The 19,903-nt window shown below is 40.6% G+C and overlaps 1 protein-coding gene across 1 annotated transcript in view; it reads right to left on the bottom strand.

Moving 5' to 3' along the window:
* The window catches only part of UNC13C (unc-13 homolog C), a 645,143-nt gene that overhangs the window by 46,745 nt on the left and 578,495 nt on the right, over positions 1 to 19,903 (bottom strand). The window lies entirely within an intron of this gene.

The following is a 19,903-nucleotide window of genomic DNA, read 5'->3' as shown; positions in this document are numbered from 1 at the left end:
GAGGGTCTAGGTAGAAGGGCAGTATTGCAGGATGAGGGAGTTGGATTTGAGATCAAAGAAGGAGTGGAGCAAGATAGTTCTTCTCAGATCTGGCAGTGGTGGGTAACAATGGACATCACAAAATACAATCCACACACCAGGCAGGTCGTGTCCCCACTATTTTCTCACCTTTGCTCCTTCTATTTCTCGATTTTGAAGGGAGACAACATCTTACATGAATGGACATGGCATCTGTACAATTTCGCTTCCTTCTGCCTGTTGTCAAATTTAAGGTGAGCAAACTGCTGGAGGCAAGTTGGGAGTGGGGTGGGGAGAACAAGAGTTGGCTCTCTGGACTATTCAGTCATGCCCTTAACTCAAATAACCTACTGGTACTAAGAAGGGAAAGCCTTGTGTTCCCTATGAGCACCAAAATGTTAAGACTTTCACTGGGTAGGAATGTCAGTGGCAATGGTTCATTTTTATTAACTGTAGATGCTGATGCCAAGTAGGCAGCTGCTAAGCACTCTGCCTACCTTTCATGTCCTGCTCTTTGCCTTTTTTGACAGGCAGAGTGGACAGTGAGAGAGAAAGGTCTTCCTTTTTCCATTAGTTCACATCCCAATGGCTGCTGCGGCCAGCGCGCTGCAGCCGGCACACTGTGCTGATCCGAAGCCAGGAGCCAGGTGCTTCTCCTGGTCTCCCAAACGGGTGCAGGGCCCAAGCACTTGGGCCATCCTCCACTGCACTCCCGGGCCACAGCAGAGAGCTGGACTGGAAGAGGGGCAACCGGGACAGAATCCAGCACCCCAACCAGTACTAGAACCTGGTGTGCCAGTGCCACAGGTGGAGGATTAGCCTATTGGGCCAAGGTGCTGGCCCCTTCTCTGCTTCTTGATAATTGCTCAAACCCCATCCAAGTTAGGTCTCTAGACCCTCTATGTCTTCTCTGTCATTTCCAACCATAATGTGCTCTCTCCTTTGTCTACACTCAAAATGCTGTCCAGGAATATCCTTTTACCTCTGGCTGGCTTTTAAGTAACATTTGTGGGCTATTTGCCCAGGAGGTTGTTTGCTTTGATATTACAGACCCTATTTTATTGTACTCTGGATTCTCTCTAACATCCAGCCCAGTGCCTGACATGAAGGCCATGAAAACACATTTGTGCCCCATTTGATTCTTTTTACTCATGTTTGCTGCTTGATACATAAAGAGTCCTTTGGAACTAGAGAATTACAAGGAAGGATGTGCTAGTTCTCTTTAATCCATGTATTAGACTGGAGATTGCCTGGGGATAAGGGTTTAAGCATTAAGTGCTGTGTCATCAACATCTAGAATTGTGCTTAGTCCACGAAATACACTCAGGCAACATTTGTCTCTCGAATGAATCATCAACCCATATATGAAATTATCTTTCTAAAGGATTTCTTTTTCTAAAGAGACTTTTTAATATAAAAAATAAAACTAAAGCACATTAATTAGTTGAGAGTGAAATCACATAATTCAAAAAGGAATTTTTTTTTGACAGGCAGAGTGAATAGTGAGAGAGAGAGAGAGAGAGAGACAGACAGACAGACAGAAAGGTCTTCCTTTTTGCCGTTGGTTCACCCTCCAATGGCCGCTGTGGCCAGCATATCACGCTGATCCAAAGCCAGGAGCCATGTGCTTCTCCTGGTCTCCCATGCGGGTGCAGGGCCCAAGAACCTGGGCCATCCTCCTCTGTACTTCCGGGCCATAGCAGAGAGCTGGCCTGGAAGAGGGGCAACCGGGAAAGAATCCGGCGCCCCGACCGGGACTAGAACCTGGTGTGCCAGTGCCACAGGTGGAGGATTAGCCTATTGAGCCACGGCACCAGCCCAAAAAGGATGTTGATTAATCATCACCTGAAAATTAACGCATCCAAAAAGTGAATTCTATTTGGACTAGTGAGATGGCATGGTACATGCCACCTTGATGGGATTGAATTGGAATCCCCTGGCATGTTTCTAACTCTCCCATTAGGGGTAAGTCTGAGTGTGTGCCGAACTGTACATCTCCTCCCTCTCTTATTCCCACTCTTATATTTAACAGGGATCACTTTTCAGTTAAATTTAAAACACCTAAGAATAATGGTGTATTAATTGAAAAGTTCATCCAATGGTATTATGTAGAAAGAAAATACTAAAAGGACAAGAGCTGATCAATTAATCAGCTTCAGCTCATTATTGATCATAATGATAGGATTAAGAGTCAAAGGGATCACATAAATAAGAATAGTGTCTGCTAATACTAACTGATAGAATCAAAAAGGGAGAGAATGATCCAACACGGGAAGCGGAATACACAGCAGACTCATGGAATGGCAGATGTCCTAAACAGCACTCTGGCCTCAGAATTAGCCCTTAAGGCATTCGGATCTGGCTGAAGAGCCCATGAGAGTATTTTAGGCATAGAAAGCCAAGACACTGTGGCAAAAAAACAAAACAAAACAAAACAAAAAACAACAACAACAACAAAAAAAACAAAACAAGAAAAACCAAACCACACACCCTATGAAAGATCTCTGAGTGAGATCCCAGTGGAAAGAACAGGCCATCAAAGAAGGAGGTACCTTTCTCTGAAGGGAGGAGAGAACTTCCACTTTGACTATGGTCTTCTCTAAATATGATCAGAGCTGGCAAACTCAAGAGGCTTCCATAGACTTGGAAGCTCATGACAAGAGCCTCGGGTGATTACTGACACCATAAACAAGAGTGTCAACTGTTAAATCAACAACAGCAGTCACTGTGTACTTACTCCCCATGTAGGATCTCTGTCCTTAATGTGTTGTACTATGCGAATTAATGGCATAACTAGTACTCAAATAGTACTTTATACTTTGTGTTTCTGTGTGGGTGCAAACTGTTGAAATTTTTACTTAGTATATACTAAATTGATCTTCTGTATATAAAGATGATTGAAAATGAATCTTGATGTGAATGGGATGGGAGAGGGAGCGGGAGATGGGATGGGTGTGGGTGAGTGGGAAGTTATGGGGGGGAAGCTGCTATAATTCAAAAGTTGTACTTTGGAAATTTAAATTTATTAAATAAAAGTTAAAAAAAAAACTGAATTACAATGAGTGACCAAATGGCACAATCATTGCATATTCATCAACATGGAAAGCGTCATTAAAGGAATCTCAATGTTCTTCTCTAATCCAGTTTAGTTTACCTGAGCTTATCTTGCTGTCAAATTGAATCCTCTACTCCAGCCCATCTGACATATTCCATCATATCCTCAACATGGCTCTCTTATTCTTTATTTTTTTTTATTTATTTATTTTTTTAATTTTTTTGACAGGCAGAGTGGACAGTGAGAGAGAGAGACAGAGAGAAAGGTCTTCCTTTGCCGTTGGTTCACCCTCCAATGGCCGCCGCGGCCGGTGCGCTGCGACCGGCGCACCGCGCTGATCCGATGGCAGGAGCCAGGAGCCAGGTGCTTATCCTGGTCTCCCATGGGGTGCAGGGCCCAAGCACCTGGGCCATCCTCCACTGCACTCCCTGGCCACAGCAGAGGGCTGGCCTGGAAGAGGGGCAACCGGGACAGAATCCGGCACCCCGACCGGGACTAGAACCCGGTGTGCCGGCGCCGCTAGGCGGAGGATTAGCCTAGTGAGCCGCGGCGCCGGCCTGCTCTCTTATTCTTACTTTCTTGCCTTGGGTGGTACCATTGTCTTCCTAGAAATCACTTCTGACTTATATCAAATGACTCCACTGAAATCTCTCCCTATATTCCCCTTTGTCACAGCATGTTCCTATGTAACTATTCTATTCTTTTGAGATCTTGGTATAACGAGATCAAGTAACAATCCAGAACCTGCCATGTTTTTCACCTATCAATGTGCTACTTTGAAATGACTGTCAATGTCCAATTTACATATTATGCCCTGATGAAATAGATCCTAAGTTACTTTGGAGTAGAAATGGTATGCATCATTGCCTTTGTTCCCAAGCATCTAGTAAAGAGTTTTAAAAATTATGATATGCCTAAATTGCACCTAGGAAATGTCTTCCCAAAAGTTGCTGAAAATAATCAAAACGATACTTTAGAAGCAAGGGGATATGTTAATCTTTTCAATATCCATTAAACAGCACAGCTATTTACTGTTCTTTTCAAATTTACTTGCCATGCTTGGGGAGAGGCCAAAGTGAAGAAGAGAGTTACATGTGATAAGAGTTACATATGATAAGAAAACAAACTTCTCTCTGGAGGACAGAAACATGTGATAAAATAGACCCAACACATACCTACAGAACATTTGTCTTGGCAAGAAATTTTTATCACAAGTGACTCAACACTGAAGTAGTCCGCTTAGAGGAAATTCTTAATAAACGTGCACATTGTGCACATTGTGCACACAATGATTTTTTGGGGGTGGTTTAATCATTTGACGGCTGTAAGAACAATTGCTGTTTGAGGTTCTTCCAGTATGTAGAGCCATCATCTAATAAACTATAAGGCCACATTCTCAGAATTAGAGAAAGTGTTTTATACTGATTGTAGATAACAAATGTTAATAACTGCAAGGAGATACTGAGCAAATCCAGATCACCTTCACATTTCTAGAAGATTCAAGCACAAAGAGCAAAAGAAAGGGGAAAGGCATGAGGTGCAGAAGAAATGGCTCAAGCTGCATTTTTGCTTCATCTTCACTTCGGAAATTGACATAATTGCTCAAATATTTTAGAAAATGTACTAGTTGTAGAATCTTAAAACCTATTTATCCTAACAACTAGTTATGCAACTTTGATGACTGTTTAACTTCTTGGGACCTCCATTTTTCCCATTGATAAGATGGATATTTCTCTACCTATGTTTTTGTTATAATCTGGTAATATCATGAATATGGTTGTATTTCAAGATTTAAAATCTGCTATTAATCCAAGAAAAAGGATAGTGATAAATATAGCATTATTTTATGTTGTTACAGCACAGCTGCTGTTTTTTCGCCACTCAGTAGATGTTTATTGAGAAGTAGGCACAGCAGGTACAGAAATAAAAATAACCCTACTGTCATTCTTGAAAGACAAACCCTTACTTAAATATGAGCATTTGTACCAAATACAGAAAACATCATTTACTGAGAGCTTGCCAGATTACCAATGATGCATGAACATTTCTGCATAAACTTTATGACTGAACCAGTACACTTAAAGCAGCATCTAGCATGAGGGGAGACTCATCATTCTATTTTTAGAGGGGAAAATGTAGGATATTTAGTTAGAATTATGTCCTTAAATCAATAGAAATAGGCTTAATTTTTACAGTTTAAACTTTGCAGTGCTTGATTGAAATCAGGATAAACTAATCTTTCTTTTAAAGATTTTTATTTATTTATTTGACAGGTAGAGTTACAGATAGTGAGAGAGTAAGAGACAGAGAGAAAGGTCCTCCCTCCGCTGATTCACTCCCCAAATGGCCGCAATGGCCAGAGCTAGGTGCCAGGAGCCAGGAGCCAGGTGCCTCCTCCTGGTCTCCCATACGGGTGCAGGGGCCCAAGCACTCGGGCCATCCTCCACTGCCTTCCCAAGCCACAGCAGAGAGCAACCGGGACTAGAACTGGTGCCCATATGGGGTGCCGGTGCCGCAGGCGGAAGATTAACCTTGTGTGCCATGGTGCTGGTCCCAGGATAAACTAATTTATTTTAGGAAAACTGACAATACTTTCTTAGGGTTACTTCCTTCAGTTAGATTCAATGGAACATGCACTTGCTCAAATTATACAGGTTGTGTCTGGCAATGCCTCAAAAGAGCATAGAACTATGGCTATGTACTCAAGACCTGATCAAATTTTCACTCCAATTTTCTAGAATTCGAAACTTATATCACAGATTCTTCAAATTTAGACATCTTTAGTGGCTAACACATGGCACTCTTTGCAGGAGTCCTTTCTAAAATATGCCTGCAAAGTCTGACCAGTCTTAATTTGATTTCTATCTATCATGGGAATATCACAATCTAGTCTGGTCCTTTAGTAGACAGCTCCAGTGATTTGAGACAGAGCCCATCGTCTGGTTCAAAAGCTGAGACTGGGCTGTGCCAGAAGTGGGAGAAGGAAACTCAATCCAGGTCTCCCACACTCTCAAGGTCTGTATTAGCATGAAGCTGGACTCAGGAGCTGTATAAAACAAAGTCTACAGTCCAAGAATATTTCTAACACTGCAATTTCTAAAATGGTCATTATTCTATTTCATAAATGCCAAGTTAATTGGAAAATGGTTTTTTATCATTGGCCTTATTCCAGGAAAACTAGATCTAACTGGAAAATGACTTAGAATTAGAGCTAATAGTATTTTTCTAAGCCAGAATAAAAATTCTATAGAATGTACTTACTTTTGTAACACTTGAAATCATCATTAATGTAAGAAGTCTCTGACACTATGGATCAACACATTATTCTCCCATTTATTTACCCACTAATATTTAGAGTTTTTAGTATTTGTCAAGCAATGGGATTATGAGCTCATGAAAGATCAAAATCCCATTCTTTAGTGTAATTATTACATTTCATGCAGTGAGAGAGCCCTTTCTCGCTTGCGCAATGCCTCAGGAGTGAGATGACTCTGTGCCTAACAATCATTGCTCCCCTCCAGCTGATCTCCCTGAGAGCCATCAGTGGGGCTCTAAGCAGAGGACCCCATGGGAGAAGTAAAGTAAACCCTCTATGTGAGCAGAACCTTTGACTTGGAGTGCGGCGGACTACCTTTCTACTGGAGACCCCGTGGTCTGACAATGGTGGGGGGAGAGTACGTCAGCTCATCTGCTCACAAGCCCGGTGCAATTCCTCTGACACCTGTCGTCCTTGGCTCTGGCCTTCCTGAGTATGGTCTCGTCCTGCTGTGCAATGCTTCAGAACATGACTGTGCTTGAACCCCATGACTGATTTTATTCAGGCATGGACACACGTGTTCAAGGCAAGCCAGGGATCTCAAGATCATTCAAGTTTGCATCTTACATTCCAGTTCACATGAGGCTAATTCAAAAAGTTTGAGAAAGGTAGTTATTAAAGGAAAAAAAAACACTGACCAGATTTAAATTTCTCACTCCAAAGTATGCTCTTCTTTTATTACATTTTCCACAGATTCTTTGAAATACTCCCCACAGTTGAGCAAACTCCCACAGAACTAAAACTACCATAACTGTGTGGCCTCCAAAGCCAGCTTCCTCATGTAAGATCCATTTTCTACAATTCACAGGGAGGCATGTTAGGCTTGTGACTTAGAAACCGTCTTTTTAATAAGAGCTGATAGAAAGCGTGCCCGTGGTTAGAAGCAGCTTATTTATATGCAACAAAAAAGATACATCTTCCCAGTAATACAATCTGACATGAAACACACTTTTCTGGTTTGAACTTTGACTAAGCAGTTCAAAACTCATCCAATTCACCTCGAGTCAGGCGTGTTACATGTTTGACCAAAATTACCAGTTAAAAATTCAAAGCAAACCCCAAGTAGATGACTTTAGCTGCTACTGAAAATGTTGTGGGGCCAGCACTGTGGCATAGTAGGTTAACTGCACTGCTGGCATCCCATGTGGGCTCTCATTTGAGTCCCGACTGCCCACTTCCAATTCAGGTCCCTGCTAATGGCCTGGGACAGCAGTAGAAGATGGCCCAATCCTGGACCCCTGAACCTGTATTGAAAACCCATTAGAAGCTCCTGGCTTCAGATAGGGCCCAGCTCAGGCCATTGTGGTCATTTGGGGAGTGAACCAGTGCATGATGACCTCTGTCTCTCCCTGTCTCTGTAACTTTGCTTCTCAATAAATAAATCTTTGAAAACAAAGTTGCTGTCACTGAAATTTTTAAGTCACCTTTATTTTTTAAATATTTATTTATTATTTGAAAGGCAGAGTTGGAGAGAGAGAGAGACAGACAGACTTCCATTGCTGGTTCACTCCCCAGATGGCCACAACGGCCAGAGCTGGTTGGATCCAAAGCCAGGAGCCAGGAGCTTCGTCCAGGTCTCCCACGCAGGTGCAGGGGCCCAAGGAATTGGGCCATTTTCTACTGCTTTCTCAGGCCATAATAAAGAGTTCGATTGGAAGTGGAGCAGCTGCATCTCAAACCAGTGCCCATATGGGATGCTGGCACTTCAGGCGGCGGCTTTTCCCATTATACCACAGCGCTGGCCACTTAAATCACTTTTATACTTAGAATCTGTTACACCTTCAGTAAAATGCTGGATATGTAATAATTTTTTTTTTTGGACAGGCAGAGTGGACAGTGAGAGAGAGACAGAGAGAGAAAGGTCTTCCTTTGCCGTTGGTTCACCCTCCAATGGCTGCCGTGGCCGGCGCGCTCTGGCCGGCGCACTGCGCTGATCCAATGGCAGGAGCCAGGTACTTATCCTGGTCTCCCATGGGGTGCAGGGCCCAAGTACTTGGGCCATCCTCTACTGCACTCCCTGGCCACAGCAGAGAGCTGACCTGGAAGGGGGGCAACTGGGACAGAATCCGGCGCCCTGACCGGGACTAGAACCTGGAGTGCCGGCGCTGCAAGGCGGAGGATTAGCCTAGTGAGCTATGGCACTGGCCAACAATTATTTTTAGGTTTGTTTATTTACTGGAAGACAAAGTGACAGAGAGGATATATAGAGATACATTATGAAATATCTCTCTATATAGAGAGATAAATGCATCTGTTCATTCACTTTGCAGATGCCTATAACAGCTGGGGAAGACTGAAACCAAGACCCAAGAATTCTGTGTGGATATCCACACAGGTGGGAGGGACCCAAGGATTTCATATATCTTGTGCAACCTCGCATGATGCAAATTCGCAGGAAGCCGGATCAGAAGCAGAGGTGGCACTCAATCCCAGGCACTCTAATTTGGGGCGCAGGCAGCACAAGAGGCACTTTAACCCTGGACCACAATCCCCACCACTAATGAAATCATTTAGAGATCAAATGATTAATAAAATACAAAATTACTTCTATATTTTGGTTATTTTTTCTATACAATATCAAGTGCAAATCACTTGAAAAATAAGCCAGAGAATGAAATCAATGGAAGCAGCTCACTAATTCCAAATTACTTCTAGCCAAATTGTTATGCAATCAAATCCCTTGAGAGCATCAGTCTGAGTGGCAGGAAATTAATGTCCTTATAGTTTTCATGGAAGAGCTAAATACTGTTTTTGTTTAAATTATCTAAGCAAATTTTGTATCACTAATTAAGATTCATAATGTGCATATAAAGTATTAATTATATGCTAGGCATAGTTCTAGTAGCTTTATATACAATAATTCATCTAATCTTCTACCAACCACACTTACCTTATTACCATCCTAACTTTGCAAATGAGGAACTGAGGCATTGCAAACTTAGATAATTTACCCAATGTTGCATAATTAACAAGTAACAGATCCAGGATTTACAGAAATTAGTAATATGACCATACACTCAGTGAAAAGCTCAATTTACCTCAGAAAGCCAATTATAGCATATTATCATGTTCTTTGCATTGGGACAGATAAAGCTTTCGGTCTCAGGGCTATTTGAGAGAACACAGTAAGACATATCTAGCTCCACCAGGAGTTTTACTATGCAAGTAAGCATTCTCAGGATGTCAGATGTAAAATGCCAGGGGATGGACGCAAAGGCTGTCCTAACAATTACCACATCTCTACCTTGTTACCTCCAACTTCTTTTTGGGTTTGCCTAATTCATAACATAGTGTACAACTCGTTTTCCTGAGACTATAGTGATTCACCCATTCTTGGTGCCTAGGACTAATCCTGTTTGCTTTTGAAACCTGGTATAACAATGTACAATGAATCATCTTTTAAAAAGTGACCATTTGTCATTAAAACATGTCCAAATGGATGACTTTTACTCCAGTAATTATTGAATATGTAAGTGTATTATACAAAGAAGTCTAATTTTTATTTCATTCCAGAGATGCTCGTCATTTGTATGTGGAAGACAAGTGAAGAGGGGAGAATCAGAGGGTGAGGTAGGGATTTCTATGGAGATGTAGAGGTGTCATCCTACCTTTGCTTACTCGGTCTTCAAGTGTGAATGGGCCCGGGGCAGGGAGGAATAGGATCAACTCTGTCTTAGGTGGTGAGCCCCCTACTCTACCAAAAATGCCTATTAATGATTGAAGTTTGGGTGGGTACACCATGGCCTTGGAAACCAACCCCAAACCCGTTAGTTGTGAAGAGACCATACAGATGTATAATAGCTGCTCGGGAAGATACTACATATAATCCTGTGACCTAAGGTAGTGACAACAAACACTGATGGGGGAGGAAACGTCTAGAGTGTTTATGTGGAACAAAAGTAAGCTTCCCATTGGCTTAAAATAGACTATTACAAACCTAAGAATTTTTACCTAAGTCCCCTGGCAACCACAAAGAAAAAAATTACAATAGATTTACAAATGAAACAGAAGAATTGAAGCTTATCAATAGAAAAAGCCAGCAAAGCATAAAGGTAAATAATACCAGAGCAAGGAAAGAACACAGTGCCTACAAAACACACAAGAAACAACAAACTGGGAGAGGTCTTTAGCTATCAGTAATAACCTTTAATGTAAATGAATTAACTTCCCCAACTTAAAAAAAATACAGAGCATCCACATGTATAGAAATGAGAGATCCAGGGGTGAGCCAGTGAAGATCTCTGCATTTCCTATTGGAGTACCGAGGTTCAGTACTTTGCTCTGGATCCTGACTCCAGCTTCCTGTTAATGCAGACCCTAGGAGGCAACAGTAATGGCAGATGCGATATGGGAGACCTGGATTGCATTCCCAGATACCAGCTTTGACTTTGGCACAGCCCTAGCTGTTTGAGGCACTGGAGGAGTGAACCACTGGATGAATGCATGCTGTCTAATTAATGTTAAAAATATTTAAGAAACAACTGTATGTAGCCTATAAGAGGCCCACTTTACCTATAAATACACCAAGCATAAAAGTGATGAAAAAATGATACTCCATGAAAACAGACACCAAAAGGGATCAGAAGTGGCTTACTTATCAGTTTTCAAATCGACCTCAAGTCAAATTTTAACAGATACAATCATTTTTATAAAATGATGAAGCAGTCAGTTTAGCAAGAAGATATAATTATTATAAATACATGTGTACTCAATATAGAAGCACCTAGGTATATAAGGCAAATATTAAAAGACCTGAAGAGATAGACTCTAATACATTAACAGTTGGAAACTTTAACGACCCATGCTCAACAAGAGACAAATCATTTGGACAGAAAATCAACAAGCAAACGTTGGACTTAAACTGTACTCTACATCAAATTGGTTTAACCCATTTGCAGAATTTCCCATACAACAGCTGCCTAATGCATATACTTCCTCAGTGCATACATGACATTCTCCAGCACGTATACTCGGCCACAAAAATCCAATCTTAAATTTAATAATATTCAATCATACCAAGTATCTTTTCTGAACAATGTGGTCTAAGATTAGAAATCACTGGGGCACAAGTCCTTGCATAGCAGGTTAAGCTGCTGCCTATGACACCTACACTCCTCATGAGCCCGGTTTGAGTCCTAGCCACTCCACTCCTGATTTGAAGTCCTGGCTGCTTCACTCTCCTGATCCAGTTCCCTGCCTATGGCCTGGTAAGAGCAGCAGAAGATGGCCCAAGTGCTTGGGTCCCTGCCACCCACGTGGTAGACTTCAAAGAAGCCATGGCATAGCATGTAAAGCCACCACTTGCAGTGCTGGCATCCCATATGGGTGCAAGTTGAAGTGCAGGCTACTCTGTTTCTGATCCAGCTTTATAGTAATGCATCTGGGAAAGCAGCAAAAGATGGTCCAAGTACTTGGGCCCCTGCAGCCACGAAGGAGGCCTGGATGAAGCTCCTGGCTTCAGTTTGGCCCAGCTCCAACCATTGAGGCTGTTTGATGAGTAAGCCAGCAGATGGAATATCTCTTTAGGTCTCTCCCTCTCTGTCTCTAACTCTAGCTTTCATATGAAAAAATAAACCTTAAAAAAATAAAAGAGGATCCTGCTTCCTGGCTTTGGCCTGGCCCAGCCCTGGCTATTGGAGCCATCTAGGGAGTAAACCGGTAGATGGAAAATCCCTGTCACTCATTCAAATAAATAAATCTTTAAAAAATAGAAATCATGAACAGGAACAAATCTGGAAATTTTATAAATGTAGTTATGCACTGCGTAAGGGAAGTTCTAGTCAATATTGGATCAGATACGCAGTAGCAGAGCTTTAAGATTGTCTTAGAGGGGCAGACATTCACCCTAATGCTTGACACACTGGTTAAGACACCTACATCTCATACTGAAGAGCTTGATTATAATACCTGCCTCCCGCTCCTGATGCCAGCTTCCCACTAAGGCAGACCCCGAGAGGCAGCAGTGGTGGCTGAAGCAGTTGAGTTCTTGGATTCCTTGGCCGTGATGGACTGTTGTGGAGTACACGGAAGCTCTGTCTCTTCACTCCTTGTCTCTCCTCTCCCAGTCTTCTACTTCCCCCTTCACTTTCTTTACCTCCCTTCCTGTCTCACTCTTTCCCACTCAGGTCTTGGTCTCTCTCCCTCTGTTCCCCCACATCCTCCCACCCAACCCCTTCTCTGCCCCTGTCTCCCTGCCCTCTCCACCTTTTATGAGAAGTTGGAATGATTCAGTTTTTTAAAAAAGATAATGGAGCCAAAAATTCCAATTGCCTGTAACTTAGTATTCTTATGATGTTATTACATAACACATATATCCTGTGTTTTTGGTGAGGCTGGGCTAAGCAAACCTACTACACTGCCAGTCATATATTCACAGAAGCATAGCACACACAATTATATACAGTACATAATAGTTGATAATAATACATGACAGTATTACTGGCTTACACATTTATATACAATGCTGTTTCATTATTTTATAGTGTTCTACTTAGAAAAGTTTACAGTAAAACATTATGCTGCAGGGTCCAATGCTGTTGTGTAGCAGTTAAAGCCCCTGCCTGCAGTGCTGGCATCCCGTATGGTTGCTGATTCAAGTCCCGGCTGCTCCACTTCCAATCTAGCCCTCTGCTATGGCCTAGGAGAGCAGAAGATGGCCCAAGTGTGTGTGCCCCTGTACCCGTGTGGGAGACCAGAAAGAAGCTCCTGGCTTCAGACCAGCTCAGCGCTGGCCATTGCAGCCATTTGGGGAGAGACCCAACAGATGGAAGACTATCGTTCTTCCCTTCTGCCTCTAACTCTGCCTTTCAAATAAATAAATAAATCTTAAAAAAAAATGTTATGTTGCACCAGAAGTTGTCTCCCATAGCTCATCTTTGCTTCATCTCTTGACGGCATGATGTGGCTATGCTACCTGAGCTTGCCATCTAGGCTTTTGTAAGCACACCCTCACAACATTACACAATGACACAATGTGTTCATGATGCATTTCTAGAATGTATCCCTAACATTAAGTGACACACAACTATAGATGGAAACATGCTACTGAATAATCAATGTGTCAATGAGTCTGTTAACAGGGAAATTTAAACAATCCCTGAGACAAAGGGAAATTGAAGCAAACACATAGATCAAATACCTCTTGGACACAGCAAAAACAGTTCTAAGAGGGGAAAAAATTAAAAGATCTATGTCACAAAAGAGGATCTCAAAAAAAAAAAAAAAAAGGAACACTATAGCTCAAGAAGTAGACAAATAGGAACCAACCTACCCAAAATTTGTAGAATGAAGAAAATACTTCAAAATCAGAGCAGAAGTCAAATACGACTTAAAGATCATTATTTTTTTTTTTGAAAAGACAATAATAAACAAACTTTTACCTAGATTAACCAAAAAAATAAAAAATACATAAATGATGAAGAAGCTATCACAACTTTTACCACAGAAATAAAAATACCAAGACTATATGTCAACAAAATGGGTAACTGAAGATAAATTACTGAGTACATAAATCTAACAAAGTTGACTCATGAAAAAAATCTGAACAATTCAGTGATAAGTGAGGAAATAAATCAACAATAAAAATATCTTGTTAAAGAAAATCCTAGTACCTGATAGCTTCATTGGTAAAGTCTACAAAAATATTTAAATATGCCAATTCTTCTCAAATAATCAACTAAAAAGAATCCTTTCAAACTTATCCTATAAGGTCAGCATTACCCTGATACTAAAACAAGGCAAAAATAGAAGGAAAAACCACAGACTGCTATTCTAGATTATGAAGCATAGTCACATCAAAATACTAGCAAATTGAATCCAATAGCACATTGAAAAGACCATCCACTATGATAAAGCAAGGTTTATCTCAAAAACTGTTAAACACGTAAGTCAATAAATGTGATACATCACAGAATTAAGGGCAGAAGTGTATATTTTCAGAGATAAAGCATCTGACAAAATTCAACATCTCTTCCTGATAAACACATTCCTTCTATGCCTAATTTGTTGAGAGTATCTCATTACAATAAAGTCCTTGTGTGATAAATCCAAAGCTAACATCATTTTGAATGGGGCAAAATTAAAAAGTTTCCCCTTAAGATTCAGAGCAAGACAAGAATGGCCCTTTCTACCACTTCTATGCGGGTCAGGGAAGGGAGACAGTCCTGAAGACAAATCAGGAAAAAGGAAGAAATAAAGAACATACAAATTGGAAAAGAAATTAAGTCATCCACTTGAAGATGACATGACCATATATCTAAAATTCAAACAAAATGGCAGGATATAAAAAACCTAAATACAAAAGACTCCAGAAGCATAGGTAATCAAAGCCAAAATAGACAAACAGGATTACATCAAGCTGAGAAGTCTGCACTGCAAAAGAAACACTCAGCAAGGTGAAAAGGCAACCAACGGAATGGGAGAAAATATTTGTAAACTATGCAACTGGTAAAGGATGGATTAAGAGTTTTTAAAGAGCCCAAGAAACTCAACAACAATAAAACAAACATCTAGGTAAGAAATGGACAATGGGTTTGAACAAGCATTTTTCAAAAGAGGAAATCCAAATGGCCAACAGACATATGAAAAAATGTTTAGGATCACTAGCCATCAGAGAAACACAAATCTAAACCACAATGAGGTTTCACCTTAGCCCAGGTAGAATGGTTCTCTTACAGAAATTAACAAATAATAGATGCTGGTAAGGATGTAGGGAAAGGTACCCTAATCCACTGTTAGTGGGAATGTAAACTAGTGCAGCCTTTGTGGAAGACAGAATGGAGCTACCTCAGAAAATAGTTCTATTGTATGAAATAGCCATCCCACTCCTGGGAATTTACCCAAGAGAAATGAAATTAGCATATGAAAGAGTGATCTGTGCCCCCATGTTTATTGCAGCTCAATTCACAATAACTATGATAGGGAATCAACCCAGATGTCCATCCACTGATGACTGGATAATGAAATTATGGTTTATATACACTATGGAATACTACTTGACTGTAAAAAAGGAAATTCTGTCTTTGCAACAAAACAGATGCAACTGGAAACCACTATACTTAGGACTGAAATTGATGTTTCGAGCTTCAATCATTTTTTCTAAAGACACAAACAGTATTAGTTTTTTCCTATTTGTTGAATTCTTTAATTAGTGTAAGGTCAATCTTATGAATATAAAATAAACTGAGGAGGGATTCCAAGATGGCTGAATGGTGAAAGGATGGACCGAAACACATGAGGTAAAATTAATATTTAAAAAGGTGAGAAACTCTTGGCCAAGATAATGCTGTGGGAAATTTGCAGCAGGTAACCCAGTGAGAACAACAAACAGTCCAGGTCTGTGCCAAAAGAGCAAATAAGCAAAAACAAAAACAAAAACAAAACAAAAAAACAAAAAAAAAACCAAAAAACAAAAACAAAAAAAAAAAAAAACAAGCAAGCAAACAAAAAAACAGTGGAGGCTTAGGCCCAGAGAGGAAAATGCTGGTCCCAGAAAATCAGGTGAGAGGGGACTCTGTGGGCCCATGAACTACAGATAGCAGTGGGAGGGTGAGCTTGGCGAATTGCTTTTGAAGTTCCATGGGGGAGAAACAAGTATATAAATAAGGAAGTGAGTGGTGTATTGCCTTCCCCCCTCCGTCCACCCCGCAGAGACCTGCAGCCAGCTGGGAAAAGCCATTTTGCTACTTTTTTTTTTATGCAGGCAGGTGGCTGCTACCCCAATTTCCCTTGCATGCACACAGCAATACCAGGGGTTGCCTCACCCCCCAACCAAACAGCGAGGGCCACAACATTTTAGAAGAATTCCTTCCCCCTCCATACAAGCTGTATGGCAAGGGGAAGTGCCACCTATGGGAAGCCCATGCCCACCCAACACCATTGAGAAGTGAGCCAGACTCCAACAGGCAGGGGCGCTGCACACTCAGTGTGGCCAACAGACCTATAGCAGCTCATAACAGAGGGAAACATGATCACAGGAAAGACTCCACAGATCATAGGTGCAGTTCATTAAGCAATGCAAATGAGTGCTGAACACACAGGGACTAACACCAGGGCATACAGCAGCTGTGAGAAGGGCAGGTCACACCCACAGAGAGAAGTACCCTTCTCCATCCAGATAACCAGAGGAAAGCTACAAAGTCCCATGGGAGCCTTACCTTGTATATATGCTCCACTGGAATACTGAACAGAGCAAACAGGCCACACCCAGCACACACCTCTTAGTACTCACTGAAAGTGTAGATGTCCCACTAAGCCACAAAGATACAAACCAAAGATCAAAGCCACCAGGTAGTTAAAACAAAACAAAACAAAAAAACTACACAAATGCCAAAAAAAAATGAAGTAACTTAAGAACAAGGAAGATACTATGAGCCCTCCAAAGCAACACTTCAATAGAAGGTCAAGATGAAGAGATTAAGGATATGCCAGAAATGGAATTCAGAAAATTAATCAGATTAATTAGAAGCAATCAGAAGCAAATTCATGACCTAAATGAAAATTTTCCCATGAAATTGAGATGTCAAAGAGAAATCAATAAAATACTTAAAGAATTCAATAGATCAAATAAAAATGCAGTGACTGTCTTAGTAACAGACTTAGTGAGGCAGAATAAAGAATCAGTATTAGAGGATAAATCTCTGGAAAGTTTACATTCACACCCCCCTGCCGTAAAAAAAGAAATTAGACAACTAAAAAACACTGGAGATCTACAATATACTATCAAATGACCCAACATATCAGTTCTAGGAGTTCCTGAAGGTGTGGAAAGAAAGGATTAGAAAGCCTTATTAATGAAATAACAGAAAACTTCCAATTTGGAGAAAGAAAGGGACATCCAATTTGGAGAAAGGGACATCCAAGTACAGGAAGCACACATAATTTGCAATAGACACAACCAGAAAAGATCTTCACAAGGACACATTATAGAGCCTGGCGCTGTGCCGGCATCCCATGTGGGCACCAGTTCTAGTCCTGGCTGCTCCTCTTCCAATTCAGCTCTCTGCTATGGCCTGGCAAAGAGGTAGAAGATGGCCCAATTCCTTGGACCCCTGTACCCACATGGGAGACCCAGAAGATGATCCTGGCTCCTGGCTTTGGATCAGTGCAGCTCCGGCTGTTGCGGCCATCTGGGGAGTGAACCAGCAGAAGGAAGATCTCTCTATCTCAACCTCTCTGTAACTCTTTCAAACAAAATAAATCTTTTTTAAAAAAGAACACATTATAGCAAAACTGTCCAAAGTAATACAAACAATGGATTATAAAATGCACATGAGAGAAATGCCAGATAACATTCAGAGGAACCCCAATTAGACTCACAGCTGACTTCTCGGCAGAAATCCTACAGGCTGAGAAAATGGCGAGATATATTCCAAGTCTAAGGAGAAATAAAACTATCAATCCAGAATACTATACCCTGCAAAGCTCTCATTTATGAATGAAGGTGAAATGAAGACCTTCCACAGCAGATATTCAAAGAATTTGTAACAAACCACCCAACCTTACAAAGATGCTCAAGGATGTGCTACACCCAGAAACAGGAACATCACTATGAGAGAAGGTGAAGGCAGAAAATCACCCAGTAAAAGTACAAAGGAAAACCAAAGTAAACAACAGGACTAATAATGGAAATGACAGGGCAAAGTCATTACTTAACAATTATCACCCTGAATGTAAATGCCCTCAATTCTCCAATTAAAAGACACAGACTGGCTACATGGATTAAAAAAGAAACCTTATTTGCTTCCTACAAGAAACACATCTCACCAACAAAGATGAACGCAGACTGAAAGTTGAAGGATGGAAAAAGGTATTCCATGCCAACAGAAACCAAAAAAGAGCTGGTGTAGCCATCCTTATATCAGACAAAATAACTGCCACAAAAACTCTTAAAAAGAGACAAAGAATGACACTTTCTAATGATTAAGGGATCGATTCAACAGGAAGTTGTAACTATTATAAACGTATACGCACCTAATTACAGGGCACTGGGTTATTAAAAAGATATGTTAAGGAACTTAAATGGAGACTTATACTCCAATACAATAGTATTTGGGGACTACAATACTCCACTTTCAGCAATGGACAGATCAACCAGATAGAAGATCAACAAGGAAAATCGACTCTATAGACCAAATGAAACTAACATATCTACAGAGCTTTCAATCCTGCAGCCACAGAATATACATTCTTCTTACAAGTGCATGGAACTTTCTCTAGAATTGACCACATGCTAGGCCATAAAGCAAGCTTCAGCAAATTAAAACAAAAAAGTCAAATTCACACCATGCATTTTCTTGGATCACAATGGAATGAAGTTGGTAATCAACGACTCAGGAATTATCAGAACATATGCAAACAAATGAAGACTAAACAACATGCTCCTGAATGAACAGTGGGTCACTGAAGAAATCAAGAGAAATCAAATAATTTTTGTAAACAAAAGATGACAATCCAACACATCAAAATATATGGGATACAGCAAAAGCTGTGCTAAGAGAAAGGTTTATAGCAATTGGAGCCTATGTCAAGAAATTGGGAAGGGACAAATAAATGAGCTATCAATGCATTTCAAGGACCTAGAAAAAGAGTAAACCAAACCCAGAACTAGTAGCAAAGAAATAATTAAATCTAGAGTAGAAATCAAAGTCAAAATCCATAAATACAAAAGATCAGCAAAAAGAGCTGGATGTTTTGAAAACACACACACACACACACACACACACACACACCATTGGCCCAACTAACCAAAAAAAGGAAAGACCCAAATCAATAAAATCGGACAAGAAAAAGGAAATGTAATGACAGACACCACAGAAATAAGATGAGTCACCAGAAATTACGAAGACCTGTACAGCAAAAAAGAAAAAACAAGGGAAACCTAAAAGAAATGGAGCGATTCCTGGACACATACAATGTATCTAAATTGAGCCACGAAGACATAGAAAACCTAAATAGATCAATAACTAAGGCAGAACTCAAATCAATAGTAAAGACCCTTCCAACAAAGAGAAGTCCAGGACCAGATGGCCTCATTGATGAATTCTACCAGACATTTAAAGAAGAACTAACTCCAATTCTTCAAGTGATCCACAATTGAAAAGGGCATCCTCCCAAATTATTTCTATGAAACCAGCATCATCTGAATTCCTAAACCTGAAAAAGATACAGAGAAAAAGAACTACAGACCAATCTCTCTGATGAACACAGACACAAAAAATCCTCAAAATACTAGCAAATAGAATCCAACAAAAGATCAGAAAGACCATTCACCCAGAATAAGTGGGATTTATTCCTGGTATGAAGGGATGGTTCAACATTCATAAATCAATGTGATACATCACATCAGCAAATTGAGGAAAACCCTATGATTATCTCAATAGATGCAGAGGAAGCATTTGACAAAATACAACATCCTTTCATGATGAAAACTCTAAGCAAATTAGGAATAGAAGGATCATTTCTCAACACAATCAGGACAATTTATGACAAACACACAGCCAGTATTCTATTGAATG

Source organism: Oryctolagus cuniculus, chromosome 12 (assembly GCF_051225735.1).
Source record: "Oryctolagus cuniculus isolate XC-2025 breed Fujian yellow rabbit chromosome 12, ASM5122573v1, whole genome shotgun sequence".
Classification (NCBI taxonomy): domain Eukaryota; kingdom Metazoa; phylum Chordata; class Mammalia; order Lagomorpha; family Leporidae; genus Oryctolagus; species Oryctolagus cuniculus.
Note: the sequence above shows the minus strand (reverse complement) of the source record. Positions and strands in the feature narration are given on the sequence as shown.